Source organism: Stegostoma tigrinum, chromosome 21 (assembly GCF_030684315.1).
Source record: "Stegostoma tigrinum isolate sSteTig4 chromosome 21, sSteTig4.hap1, whole genome shotgun sequence".
NCBI classification, from domain to species: domain Eukaryota; kingdom Metazoa; phylum Chordata; class Chondrichthyes; order Orectolobiformes; family Stegostomatidae; genus Stegostoma; species Stegostoma tigrinum.
Genome location: NC_081374.1, coordinates 32,141,246 through 32,156,891, shown reverse-complemented (window position 1 = coordinate 32,156,891; position 15,646 = coordinate 32,141,246). Strand labels below are relative to the sequence as shown.

Below are 15,646 nucleotides of genomic sequence, written 5' to 3'. Positions count from 1 at the left end.
GTGTGCATTTGCAGGCCTCCTTCACTTTTGGGACTGATATGTTTGGCATGTCTTGCATATGTCTGTGAGTCATTGAAAACCCTGATTCATCTCAAGCCCATACACAGATTTGTGTGTTAACTATCTTTGCATTCAGTGCCTATCTACGCCTGATGTAACATAGACATGATATTTTGGTCTAATACTTTTGCAATTTTGGCTTGTTTACTAGTGAACATGAATTACCATTATATTCCTATTTCATCTAAGTGCAGTCAAACTGAACTAATGTTCTTGGGTACAAGAATTAATATCAGGGCATCCCGATATTTTTCAACTCTTGTGTTTGCTCAGCTTTGGCAGTTGCCAATTGCAACTATGGACATTGGCTCTGTCAAAGAGTAACAGATCACCATGAGAACATCAACTTCTCAGCCAAGAACATCAATGCATTGATCAAGAGCAATTCCTTACTTGGATTGTCTGTTCAAAGTGTCAGACACATTCAGCTTTGTACCCAGCTCAGACAGAAACGTTGAAACATGTTAAATAAGAGTAGAAGTAGTTCATTTGATGTATCAGTTAATTCAGCATTCAATATGATCATGGCTGATCAATTATCTCATCTCTATACTATTTAGAACAGTGCTTATTCGTTTTTCCAACTCTCTGTTTACTGCCACTCAACAAATTTTCTGCCCATGTTACTGATTTGCCCTAAATTATGTGGGTTTCTACCTGAGCTAACATTGTGTTGTGTGAGACCTTATCAAAAGTTTTCTGCAAATCCATATGAACAACATCCATCAACTTACCTCTGCCCATCATCTTTTTCACCTCTTCAAAAAATATCTATAAAGATTGTCAGGCATAACCTACCTGTCATGAATCCATGCTGCCTGACTAAAATTTTTAGAGATGATCAGTTATCCTAACCTTGATTATAGACTCCAACAATTTCCCTAGCATGGATGCCAGGCTAACTGTTCTGTAATTCCCTAGTTTCTCTCCTTTACCCTTCTTATTGAGCAAGGTGACATGAACATATTTCCAATTCACAGGCACAACTCCTGAATTCAGGGAATTCTGAAAGGTTACAGTTAGAGCATTGGCAATAAGCTCTCCTACTTCCTTTAACACCCATTGATGGAAGCCATCTAGTTCTGGGTATTTGTCACTCTTCAGTTTCATTAATTTCCCTGTTCCTGATACTCTATTCATTTATTTGGGACTTCCAGTAAACCATCCTCTTTTTCTACCAAGGATACTGAAGCAAAATGATTATCCAGCATGTGTGCCATTTTCCCATGGTCATTGACAACATCCCCACTCTCAGCCTTTACTGGGCCAGTAATACTTTTAACCAGAGGTAGGAGGAAGTACCAGAGAGTTGGTGCCTTGCCTTCACAAGCTTCAAAATCTCCCCTCCCCCTATTGCATCCCAAAACCAGCCCAGCTCATCCCCACCTCCCTAACCTGTCCTTCCTCCCACCTATCCTCTCCTCCCACCTCAAGCCCCACCCCCATCTCCTACACACTAATCTCATCCCACCCCCTTGACCTGTCCATCCTCCCTGGACTGACCTATCCCCTCCCCACCTCCCCACCTACAGTCGCCTTTACTGGCTCCATCCCCACCTCTTTGACCTGTCTGTTCCCTCTCCACCTACTTTCTCCTCTATCCATCTTCTGTCCTCCTCCCCCTCTCTCCCTATTTATTTCAGAATTCCCTTCCCCTCCCCTATTTCTGAAGAAGGGTCTAGACCCAAAACATCAGCCTTCCTGCTCCTCTGATGCTGCTTGGCCTGCTGTGTTCATCCAGCTCTACGCCTTGTTATCTCAGATTCTCCAGCATCTGCAGTTCCTACTATCTTAGTACTCTTAACCAACTGCTTTCCCTCTGGATAACTATAAAACTCTTCTTATTGCCTATTGTGTCCTTTAGAGGTTTCCTTTTATAAGCCTTTTCAGTGATTTGTATAAGTGGTTTTGCGGCCCTTCATTGGTCTTTTTGCTTATCCCATTCTGTAGGAACTGTACTGTTCTTAGCATTTTCATAAACCCTTTATTTTAATTTTATGCTGTCCCTTACCTCCTTAGATGTCCATGGCTGTTTTTATTTGTGAGGTGGAGCGTTTACTTCTCATGCAAGCTATTTCTAAATTACATTAAATGTTTCTTTTGACATCCCCCACTGTTCCTTAGTTGTTTCACCTATTAGCAGAGCTTCCCATTTTACTGTGGACAGTCTGTGCCTGATCCCAGTAAATTCTACCTTACTTAAATCCAAAATTCTTTTATTCTGGTATTTGCCTTCATGCAGTTTGACACCTACTTAGCTGGCGAGAAATTTACTATGGAAATAGATTATAACACACTAAAAGTTAAGTGATTACACTGCTATGTTTGTAGCATTTGCTTATCAAGGGTGCAAGTATGTGACTTTGACATGAGACATAAACTAAGTACCAAGATGATTACATCTGACACACTGAGCAGTCTACACATCTCACACAAAGCCCCAGATATTTATCTTGATATATATGTTGATGTTACAGACTGTGAAGTTAAATGCAAACACAGTCAACGACAGGGGGAGGCCCTGCATCTCCTTCAGACTGCTTCATCAATCAATAACATCATGGCTGATCCAATTGCATCCTCAAATACACATTTCCGCCTATACAAATAACCCTTCACTACTTTATTTTAAAAATCTGTCTAACACTGCCTTATAAATATTCAAGAACACTTTTTCTGCCATTTTGTTTTCAGTTTCAAAGACTCATAATCCTCTGAGAGAAAAAAAGGTCACTTAATCTCTGTTCCAAATGGGCAATCCCTGATCTTTACACAGTAGCCTGAATTCTAAGTTCGTCTATGAAGGGGAAGTCAAGACCCTTCAGGATTTTATGTGTTTCAGCCAAGGTACCTCTTACTCTTCTAAACTCCAGCAAATAAAAGATTAGGCTGTCCAAACTTTCACCATAAGACAATCCACCCATTCCGGGAATAGATCTAATAAGCCTCTGAATTATCTGCAACTCATTGACATCCTATCTATAAGACCATAAGACATAGGAGCTGAAATTAGGCCATTCAGCCCATCAAGTCTGCTCTGCCATTCAATCATGGCTGATAAGGCCCTCAATCCTATTCTCCTGCTTTCTCCCTATAACCCTTGATCCCCTTGATATTAAGAACCTATCTATCTCGGTCTTAAAGATACTCATTGGCCTGGCCTCTACAGACTTCTGTGGCGGTTCACCACTCTCTGGCTGAAGAAGTTCCTCCTTATCTCTGTTCTAAAACGTCTTCCCTTTACTCTAAAGCTGTGCCCTCGGGTCCGAGACTCTCCTACCAATTGAAGCATCTTTCCGACATCCACTTTTTCCACGCCATTCAGTATTCTGAAAGTTTCAAGTAGATCCCCCCCTCATCCTTCTAAACTCCAATGACCACAGTCCCAGGGTCCTCAAACGTCCCTCATATGTTAAGCTTTCCATTCCTGGGACCATTCTCATGAACCTTCTCTGAACCAACTCCAGGGCCAGTGTATCCTTCCTGAGATAAGGGGCCCCAAACTGCACACAATACTCCTAATGTGGCCTGACCAGAGCCTTATAAAACCTCAGTAGTACATCCCTGCTTTTATATGCAAGTCCTCTCAAAGTAAATGCCAACATTGCATTTGACTTCCTGACCACTGACTCAACCTTTAAGTTTACCTTGGGAGAATCCTGGACTAGAACTCCCAAGTCTCTTTGCACTTCAGATTTCTGATTCCAACCCTCCCATTTAGAAAATAGTCCATGCTTTTATTCTTCTTACCAATGTGCATGACCTCACACTTTCCCACATTATACCCCATCTTAAATAAGATGACCAGTGTTTTATACAGTACTCAAGATGTGATTTCACTAGTATGTCAGATAATCTCCGATAATCATAGCCTCTTTATTTCTGTGTTCAATTTTCCACACGATAAATGATAATATCCAGATGCTTTCCTAATTACTTGCTGTACTTGCACACTAACTGTTTATGTATAGGGACACATGAAACTGCATCTCAAGAGTTCTACAATCTCTCACAATTTAGATAATATCCTATTTTTTGTCATGTTCCAGCTTGCGTCAACAATTTTAATTTTCCAACATTGTAATCCATTGCCATTCTTTGTTCACTCACTTAACCACACTACATATTTTTTACCCTCCTTATCTTCTCTTCATGTGTTAATTTCTCATCTATCTTTGTGGCCTCAGCAAATTTGACAAAACGTTTCATCTAAATCATTGACATTAATTTTAAACTGTTGAGGTTCCAGCACTGATCTCTGTGGCACACCACCCACTGCATTTTTCCATACTCAAAAGAACCCGTTTACACCTACACAATGCTTTCTGTTAATTAGCCAATCATCTGACCAATATGCTACCTCTCTACATCATGGGTGCTTACTTTGTTCAATAACCTTTGATGTGCCACCCTGTTAAATACCATCTGGAAATCTAAGTGCAGCGCACCCATCATTTCCTCTTTATCCGCAAAACATATTATCTCCTTACTGAACTTCAGTAGACTGGTCAAACATGGTATCCTTTTAACAAAACTACATTGACAGTGGTTAAGATAATAAAATGTGAGGCTGGATGAACACAGCAGGCCAAGCAGCATCTCAGGAGCACAAAAGCTGACGTTTCGGGCCTAGACCCTTCATCAGAGAGCTCTGATGAAGGGTCTAGGCCCGAAACGTCAGCTTTTGTGCTCCTGAGATGCTGCTTGGCCTGCTGTGTTCATCCAGCCTCACATTTTATTATCTTGGAATTCTCCAGCATCTGCAGTTCCCATTATCTTTGACAGTGGTTAACTTTCACTTATCTGTGTGGGTCTGTTATAAATTCCTTTATAATAGCTCCTAACAGCTTCCTTATGGCAGATGTTAAGGTAATTAGCCTGTAGTTTCTCGCTTTCTGTCTTTCTAACTTTCTAACTTTCTTTTTGACAAAAGGACTGACATTTATTATCTTAATATTTAATGTGATTGTTCTGGAATCAAAGTTAAAAGTAAGGCATTAACTGCCTCACTAGTCACTTCTTTGATGACTGTAAGATGAGGTCCATTAGGACACAGGGACCTGTCAGCTTGCAGCTCCAACAAAATACTCAAAACCATTTTAATGGTGATTGTGATTTTCCTGTGTTGATCCCTTCCTTCCATTTCTTGATTAATTGCTACTTCTGGAATAGTGAAGACAGGTACAAAATGCCTATTCAGTTCTTCTGCCTTTCACCTATTTTCTATAATTAATTTTCTAGTCTTACTTTCTACAGGACCAACGCTCATTTTGTTTGATTCTTTTCTTCTTTAAATAAATGTAAAATTTGTACTATTGCTTTTTACATTTCGGAAGAGATTTCAATTTATTTTTTTCTCCTGAATAATATTTTAGTCACTCTTTTTTGAATATTTTGTCCAATCTTCTGACCTGCAATCTGCTGCTTCAAAACTGTACATTTTAATTAAAATTTTTTATCCAATCTTGAACATTTCTAGTTAACAAAGAATAGGAATTAATGGGTCTTTTTCAAATTGGCAGGCAGTAACTAATGGGGATCATTGCTGGGTCCCCAACTAGTCACAATATAGATTAATGATTTGGTTGACCATTCAAAATATTACATCTCCAATTTGTAGATGATACCAAGTTGGGTGGGAGGATGAAATGTGTTGAGGATGCAGAGATCCTTCAGTATGAACTTGACACGTTTGTTGAGTGTGCAAATCAATGGTGGATGCAACATAATTTGGATAAATGTGAGGCTATTCACTTTGGAAGCCAAAACAAGAAGGCAGATTACTAGCTGGGTGGCTGTAAATTGGGAGAGGGGAGTGTGCAGCGGGACCTGTGCCTCCTTATGCACCAGTCGCTGAAGGTAAGCATGCAAGTTTAGCAGGCAGTAAAGAGGGCGAATGGTATGTTGGCCTTCATTGTGAGAGGTTTCAAGTACAGGAGAAGGGATGTGTTGTTGCAGTTGTACAGCACCTTAATGAGACCACGCCTGCAATACTGTTTGTGCAGTTTTTGTTTCCACTTCCTAGGAAGGATGCTCTTGCCTTTGAGGGAGTGCAGCAAACTTTTACTGGAATGATACAGGGGATGGCGGGTCTGATATATGAGGAGAGATTGTCTAGGTTGGGATTATTTTCATTAGAGTTCAGACAAATGGTGGTGTATCCCAGTGAGAATTATAAAATTCTAACAGGACTGAACAGGGTAGCTGCAGGGTGGATGTACCTGATGGTGGTGTCTCCAGAAACAGGGGTCACAATATGAGGATTCGGGGTGGAGGATTTAGGACAGAAATGAGGACAAATTTCTTCACCCAAAGTGTAGTTAGCCTGTGAATTCATTATCACAGGAAGTAGTTCATGTCAAAATATTGAAAGTTTTCAAGAGGCGACTGGAAATAGCACTTGAGGCAAATGGGATCAAATGTAATGGGGAGAAAGCAGGATTAGTTTATTGAGTTGAATGATCAGCCATGACAGGAAAGAATGGTGGACCAGGCTTGAAGGGCTGTATGGACTCCTCCTGCTCCTATCTTCTATGTCCCTTTGTTTCCATGTAAACACATGAGATGGGTCCATTTCTTGGATTTTTTCTTAACAGCCTTAATGTACCCATTCTTTACATTCTGAAATATCCCCATAAATGCCAGCCACTGCATCTTCACTGAGCTATCCTTTAATTAGGTTTTGTGAGTTCTGCTTTCATGCTGTCATTTTTGAAATACTTTGGATCCACGCTTCTTTCCCTCAAATTGAATTCAATCATATTATAGCCACTGATACCTAAGTTGTACCTTAGAGGATATAGAGATACATTCACAATGAGATCATTAACTTGTCTTATCTCATTGCACAATACCACATCTAGTATAGCTTGCCCTCTGATAGGCTCCAGCACAGATGCTGTTCTGAGAAACTATTTTAAAACATTCTATAAACTATTTGTTTAAGCTGGCTTTGCCCATCTGACTTTGCCCATCTGACTTTCTAGTCAATACTTAGATTAAAATCTTCCATGATTATCGCTGTGCTATTCTGACAGTTCTGAACACTTTTTTCTTTATACGCCATTCTACTGTGTCGCTACCGTTAGGAGGCCTGTACTCCTCTCCCACAGCAACTTACTAAAGTTAAAGACATTCTCAATAACTTTGGTCTGTGATTATGTGAACAGATGCACTTTAAAGCTATCAAAGATTATTAACTACGTGAGGTGCAAGAGATCATTATCTAAGGATGAACTGAGAATATTGAAAAAAAGATGACTTATTCACTTTGGCCAAACAGAAAAAAATTTGCAAAATCATGACAAGACATCTTTCAAGACCATGCAAGTCCTAATGCCAAAAGCACTATGCCAAGTTATTATGGCTATGTCACACCAGGAACAAATAATGGGTATGCATATTCAAAATGACTGGTGCATTAGGCTGGGTACTGGCAAAGGGCGAATCAAGACTTTCAATGATTTGTGAATGCACGTGAGGTATGCCAAACATATCAACTCCAACAGCAGAGGGAGCCTTTACATCACACAAGGTTCAATCCACTCCTTCAATACAGGTAGTGACAGACTCATTCACAGTGTGTGGAGAAGATTCCATCGCTGCAACAGATTAATTTTCAATTAATATAATAGTTCAATGACCTAGTAACAAGCACCACTGTTGTTGACACAATGGGTGCTATTTTCAGTGTATTCAGTGTCGTGGATTAGATGGTGTATGACAATTGTGATGAGAGATCTCGAATTCATAGCATTTTTATTCATTCATGAGATGTTGGCCTTGTTGGCCAAGCCAGCATTTATTGCCTTTTGCTAATTACCCATGAGAAGGTATTGGTAAGTTGCCTTCTTGAACCACTGCTGTCCATACACTGTAGGTAGACCCTGAAAGCCACTGGGAACAGAGTTCCAGGATTTTAATCCGGCAACCATGAAGGAATGGTGATATATTTCCAAGTCTGTCTGTTGGATGGTTTTATGAAGAACTTGCAAGTCGTGGTGCCCCTGGTATCTGTCACTATTGTCCTTCTAAATGGTCGTGGTCATGAGCTGAAATGTGCTGTCTCAGAAGCCTTGGTGAATTTCCACAGTGCATTTTGTGGATGGAACGTCATACTTGGAATTTTGATTTCAACATGGAGACCGATGGATTATGGTCACTTCTATGAAGAGTTTTCTTTCAGAAGAAGAAAGATCAGAGGTTGCTTCTGGAGTGCATTGTCAGAAAGAAATTATCTGGAAACCTCTTTGGGGCTAACAGAACACTTTTCCACTATTGGGTTTATGATTAATAGGTAAATATATAGAGCCATTATCTTTGTTTTCAGTTCTGAAGAATCTAGGATTTAGGAGAACATTTTGTCATTAAATCAGTTTAGAAGACACCAGCATTTAGTTTAGAAGCAAGCTTAGTTCCTCCCTAGAAGGATCCTATCAGCAGAAGAGTTTCATTTGTAAAACTTTTAAATTAGGAGAAAGTTTTGACTCTCAACTTTATGAAAAATTCTTGGGAGGACAAACTTAGAAAGAGCTCAACAAATTGCCTTTATCTTTCACAGCAAACAAAAGGCTTCAGGCTTCGAAGAAAGTTAAAGAGTGGAAATGATTTGACTTCTTTGGACTTCAGTTTTTGCAACGCTTATACATTCCTGAGACTGTGTCAGAATACAAGCTGAAACTATATATACATAAAGGGAGAGAGAGAGAGCTCGTGTTTTAAATTCTTCTTTTGTGTGATGAACTTTTCTTCATCTATTTAAGAAAATCTGCAGCCTCACGTGAATATTTTTCAGTGACTAACCACCACATTAACTAACTACAAAAACCAAAACAAATGATCTATGGTTTCATTCTGGCATCTGACTTGTCCAGTGGTATAATCAGCTGCGTGCATTACACAACAGATTGCATTACAGTAGCAAACCATTTCAAGATATGAACTAACTAAGGAGTGACCCATTCCAAATCATCACTCGACTCTCCAAGCTCCAATGCTCTAGCAAAGCAAATGGAATGCATTAGCGAATCGATGATCATTAAGTATAGAACAACAATGCAAGGCTTCCTTATTACATCTCTGCATTTCCAAGCAATACCAAAGGAGGAGAGATTCCATCTCATACACATTTTACATTCAGAAGGCAACTGCAAGTTATCTTGTCCAGCAACCAATTGTCTAGCCATTGTAAGATGCAGCACATTCTTTTCCAAAGACAGAGGAAAATGAGAGATAGATAATGAGTGAGCTGTTAGAAAACCACCAAAACTGCACACTGGACAGAGAGTGTGCATTAGAATTACAAATATAAATATTTAGATTCCATCAAAGGTTTCTAGATTTAATGACTAACTCAGATTGTGCAAAGTAATCACTGATAATATGTTATGTTGCAAACAGATCGAAGCTAGCTCAGACGAATGTACACACATCAATCATGCACAAAGAGACTTAGGAAGAAGGCTCCATTGATGATGAAATAGTAGGAACTACAGATGCTGGAGAATCTGAGATAACAAAGTGTAAGAGTTGGATGAACACTGCAGGCTAAGCAACATCAGAGGAGTAGGAAGGTTGATGTTTCGGGCCTAGACCCTTCTTCAGAAAAGACCCCTCTGAAGAAGGGTCTAGACGCAAAACATCAGCCTTCCTGCTCCTCTGATGCTGCTTGGCTTGCTATGTTCATCCAGCTCTACACCTTGTTATGAACAAAAGCAAAGTTTCTGGAAAAGCTCAGTGGGTCTGGCAGCATCTGTGGAGGAGAAAACAGAGTTAATGTTTCAGGTCCGGTGACCCTTCCTCAGAACTGATGATGGCTGGGGAAATGTCAGTTTATATGCAGAAAATAGGGATTGGGTGGGGTAGGGAGTAAAAAATAGGATAGAGCCCAAAGAGTTGCTAATGATCAGGCGGGGAGGTTGAATAGTTGTTAATGGGGACTGTTAGTGACTAACAACAGGGGGGGTGTAATGGCAGGCTATGTGATAACAAGGCCAGGTGTGTTGGGTGGGGGTCTGGGACATGGGGGAGTTTAGGCCCTAAAATTATTGAACTCCATATTGAGTCCAGAGAGCTGTAGGGTCTTCAAGTGGAAAATGAGGTGTTGTTCCTGCAGCTTGCGCTGGGCTTCACTGGAATACTGTAGCAAGCCAGAGACAGAGACATTGGCCAGCGAGCAAGTGGTGCATTGAAGTGGCAGGCAACAGGTAGTACGGGGTCTTTTTTGCGAGCAGAATGTAGATGTTCTGCGAAGTGGTCGCCAAGTCTACACTTTGTTTCCCCAGTGTAGAGGAGACCACATTGTGAGCAGCGAATACAGTAGACGAGATTCTTGGAAGTACAGGTGAAGTGTTGCATCACCCAAAAAGTATGTTTGGGCCCTTGGATACTGGGGAGGGAGGAGGTAAATGGGCAGGTGTGGCACCCTTGCCAGTTACAGGGGAAGGTACCGTAGGGCTGTGAGGAGGTGTTGGGGGTGAAGGAGATATGGACCAGGGTGTCCCGGAGGGAACGGTCCCTGTGGAAGGCGGACAAAGGAGGGTTGGGGAATATGTGTCTGGTGGTGGCATCTTGCTGGAGGTGGCAGAAATGGTGTCTGACGATCTTCTGGATGTGGATGCTGGTGGGATGGTAGGTGAGGATAATCTCCATTGATGATGATTGTGAGGTGTTGTTGAATGATAAACCCAGTGCAGCACACCCTCAGTTCTGACTCTTTGACAGTGCCATATTTGGTTCTCTGTCCCTGCCCTAAGAACGAGGGCACTGTAGAGGAGGCTTTACTCATCCTGTAATGTCCCTATCCTGGAAGTGTTTGATCGACACTGTGAAGAGGGTGATTTTCTCTGTAACAAACACTATGCAATGACCATTCCTGAGTATAGGTCAAGGTGGTTTTTCCCTCTTTTGTTCCCCAATTCCCTGTGTAGACTGAGATGATGGAGAGGAAGCCTTTCCAAATTAGATTGGCTGTACATGTAGGATTGTCTTTCTTGTTGTGCCAGCTGATACTGGGTGCTCTATTAAGTTTCTTTCCCTTATTTTAGCTTCATGGTGACTTCGTACAACTGAGTGTCACATTTGTCTACCCCAGACAGGGGCAGATATATATATATATATGTTGTCAATTAGATAATTTTACAAACAGGTAAAACATATTTTGCAATATAATACTTTGGAGATTTGACTACTCTTCCTGATTTGGTAATTGCATGCCCATTTGCAGAGTTATTCATCGATTTTGTTGAAATTGTTTGGAAACTTGGTCCTGGGTCTAAATTATTCTCCCTCTGTGACACTCTTGGTGTGGGGTGTTGTCTCTAAGCTGTTGTTTATATCATTGGGAGCCACTGTGAGTCTGGAGTCACATGTCGGCCAGACTGGGTAAGGATGGCAGATTTCCTTCCCTAAGAGACATAAGTGAACAAGATGGGTTTTTACAATCATTCATATTGTCCTCATTGACCTGCATTTTACTCCATATTTTATTAATACCATTCAAATTCCACCAATGGCTTCATCTGGATGTGAACCCACATCCTAATATTAGCCTGGGTGTCTTGTTTGTTCAGTGGCATGTCACAGCTTCTTCCGCACTGTGAAAATTCCTGTTTTCCAACTCCAAACAATCTGAACAACAGCTCAGAGACAATACCCCACACCTGGAGAGGCACAGAGGGAGTAATTTAGACCCAGGACCACGTTGCCAAACACTTGCAACAAAAACAATGCATATCTCTGCAAATAGACATGCAATTACCCAAATCAGGATGAGTTGTCAAATCTCAAAAGCATTGCATTCAAATATTAACTGTTAATCTTGCAAAATATGTTTTACCTGCTTGTAAAATTATCCAATTTACAACATATACACTATATATATACCTATTTGGGATAAATGTTTATCTTTGAAATACCAAGGATATTGTGTTATGTTCCAAGTTAGGTATGTCAATGTGTGTGTAAAAGAAATTCTCATATACTGTAACTGTCTAATAGCACTTGGCCTAACGGTAAGAAGTTTTATTTCCCATCTCACATCTGACCAATTGGAACATTACATTTTATTGGAAACATCACCCTCTGTTGAAACTTGATAACTGAATACTAGTTTAGCTACTTGTATGTCTGAGGAACATAATGCCTGTACATAATAGTTAGTTCTAATAAATGCCTGTTGTATTCTCAATGCTACAACAACCAGCTTTTAAAACAAAATGTTTCAGAAGATAATATAAGCATAGCTACATCAGATAAAAGCACCACATTGATGACAAACAGACACCACATTGTGAGCCATTTTCCCAGCAGCTTTATCTGTCTTGTCTTCCACCTTGAGGGCCATGGTGAAGAGCAGTTCCCAGATCCACCTAACCCAGACTGAGAATTGAACCTGTGCTGTGGTTATGATTTAAAAAACATGTGCTATTAATCGAGCTAACTGAGCTAACCAATCCCTCTTAAACTGCCATGAGCTGTATGAGTGTAATACTGCTCTATGTTGATGCTGCAATATCGTATTAGGCTCATGCAGGCAGCATATATGCAGTGTGAGTGTCACAGCACCAAGCTAAGGATGAAGTTACAACACATTCATGAAGACTTTGGCTGATAAATTATTAGATTGCATGTAACAGGATATCAGCTGAACTGTAAGCTTTTTGACTGTTTGACTTATCTGGTATGGCGTGGTACTTTTTTGTTATGCTGAAACTGGCTTCAGTGTTCATTTAAATATAAAGACTTGTGTCACCAGTGATCAGATTTCTATGTAAGCAGGGATAGAGTGCTTGACAACACAAACCCAGACAGCAAATGTTTGTCAGATCTGCCTCCAGAATAACATGATTGATGTTTCTCAACAGACGTGTTTGACCGGTCAAATGAATAAGAAATTCCACAGTTTTCCTATAGGCTGGCAGGAAGGATAAATGAAAATGTGGTTAGGGCTATTTTTATTGACCAGTTGAATGCAGCTTTGAAAGCTTAAAAGGATCAAATACTCCTGCCTCCTCCTATTCTTCTGCTTCTTTCATTGTCCCTCTGCAGTAAATTTCATTTACAGTCTCCAAAGAGGTAAGGTTTCTCTAATAACACTCCAAAATGATAAAGATTGAGAATATTAAATATTTAATGGAGATATCGAGTGATAAACTGCTTTTTTTAAATTCAAGGATATTTATTTCATCAGCTGACTGCTTAATGCCTTTGTATGGTCATGGAAACATACTAACCTAAGACAGTTATGTTTGAAAGACTGTTTACAGTATTTCAAAAGACAGAGTTAATTCATTGCAGCTATTTGGATTAGTATGTGTCAAGTATGATATAAGACTAGCAGACAGGGATTAAAATTTAACTGCATGCTTCTACAGGTTACACCTTTCAAGGCACATAGTAATTTTGTACATGATTGCATTCCCTAGACAGCTATTAATTTTAGGTGACAGTACCCAGGAACATTCATTTTCCAGCAGGATAAAAAGATCTGATAGAAGCGTAAAAATTGAAATTCTGTGTTCTTTCATCAGTTTTTCTTAATCCATTCTGGCATTTCTTTTTCCTCCTCAGTTTAGAATCATTCTCTTTTCTTTAACCCTCTAGTTCGCACTGATTCTGTTTTCCATTCCTTTACCAATCTAAACAGTTACTCCTCTCTTTCTGGTGAAATGAATGGCACTAGGGATATTATTTTGCCTCTGTTATGGACAACAAGAGACATGGTGGAATTCTTTGTCTGTTGCTGCTCAGCAGGCAGCTGTCTGCTACAAGGGGTGTGTTAAGGGGATTTTTGAACATTGCCATTTTTAGTGATAACGGTGAAGTAGAATTTTTTGGTAAGTTTAAATCAGAAGAAAAGATGACGTTTATTCACACAATACCCAGGAATAAAATTCTAGAGAACCACTCTCAATTCCTGATGAATACAGGCACAAACACAAGCAAAAGTAGATTCTAAGGAACAATGAACACAAAGAAACTATTAAAAGAACACAAGAAATAAGCCATATGTTATGGATGTTTTCCTTCTAATGGTTCTTTGTTAAAACATGGAAACTCTAAATTTCTGGGTGAGTTTTTGGCCGGGTTTATATAGAGGTGAATCTTGGCAGGTGAAAATGAATTTGTCTCCCTTGCATGGCTGGGGTTCACTTGCTGTGAGCAGGTGAAATTCCTTGCTGCAGGAGAAATATTTCTTCTTATCCTCTTGGGTTCCAGACTTGTTTCCTGCTCATTACTGGGCCCACAGATTGACCTGTGGTCAGTTTTAGTCACATGATCAATACTCTGTTGTCAATTCAGGATGTCTTAACATTAGAGGCCATGGTTGTGCAATGAAGGAGCATGTTGGTAGGCTTTCACACCATCTGATGAATTGACTTATTTCCTTATAGGCTTATTGTTAAGATTTGAGCTCAGAGACAGTAAGTGTATGATCCACTTTTTTTGAGTTTTGTGTGCGCACATAAATAGTAGAAGGAATTAATTTCACAGATGGTTTTCATCTTAGTGCATCTATGGAAGGAATGGCACCCAAACATGGTCACTCACATTTTTGAGGAATTTCCTGAAGCACGTTCAGACACATGATAATCCTTTGTGCAAAATCACATAAGGTCACCAGTCCCTTCGTGTCCATCTTGGTTCAATGCAAGTTATCCACATCCCATGGCTTTTTTTTACTAAACAGTGAAAACTGTCCACCATCTTCATATGCTCAAAAGCATATAATATAAGATGACATCTAGTTCTTATATTTTTGTAGGTTCATAGAAACAGTCGTCCCTTCCTCGCAGCTCAACGTTATGTCCTCCTTTTACCAAACACTCCCTTAAAACCATTCTGAAACTTTCAGTCCCAGTTGGCAAGCAATTGAGAAATGGCACTGCTAACCTTGATCACAGCATCCAGATTTGAAATTGCCTACTTATCTAAGTCAAACACTAACAATTGTCTAGCGTAGATATTAATCCCAAGAACCCAAATATGATGGGCCATAACCTGCCTTTTCAGGAACACTCAGATTCTATGAGCAAATGAATAAGCTCAGGGGAATCAAGGAATGGAAAAAGGAAACTAATCATCCATTTGTATGGTGAAAAATTGAGGCTTATTACTAATGCATGTATAACACATTATGACTGAAAGAGAGAGGTCATCCTAATACACCACATGCATACATAGACATGATCTTGGGGGAAAGGGCTAAAAAAAGGGGCTGTCTTAGTTGGTGGGTTGACATATGATTCTATCTAATTTCTGGTGTACAACTGATATTATTTTTAACTCTGTGATTCAAAAGCAAATGGAGTTTAGGGAAATTTTCTTTGTGAATTATGTTGTTTCAAGTACTGTTTATTTTGGGATCATTAAGTATCAATCCCTTTTACACACTCCACAGAAGTGCTTCTCAAATGTACAGCCATAGAGTTTTTTTTATAGAATAGAAAGAAGCCCTGTAGCCCATTATGTCCATGCCACTCATCAAACAGCTATCTGTTCAAATTCCATTTTCCAACACTTGGCCTATAACTGTGTATGCTATGGTGGTTTGAAATATCTTCAGGCTTCCTGCCTTTACCATTTT

General features: G+C 39.9%; 1 protein-coding gene across 2 annotated transcripts in view; it reads left to right on the top strand.

Moving 5' to 3' along the window:
* Window positions 1–15,646, top strand: part of LOC125462977 (troponin I, slow skeletal muscle) — a 122,487-nt gene that overhangs the window by 84,833 nt on the left and 22,008 nt on the right. The window contains exon 1 of one of the 2 annotated variants that reach the window (XM_059653429.1): window positions 12,956–13,134. The exons of the other annotated variant lie outside the window; for it this stretch is intronic. The gene's annotated coding sequence lies outside the window, so the exon portion shown is untranslated. Of the gene's footprint in view, window positions 1–12,955; window positions 13,135–15,646 lie in introns of those variants that run through there. 2 annotated transcript variants of the gene reach the window in all.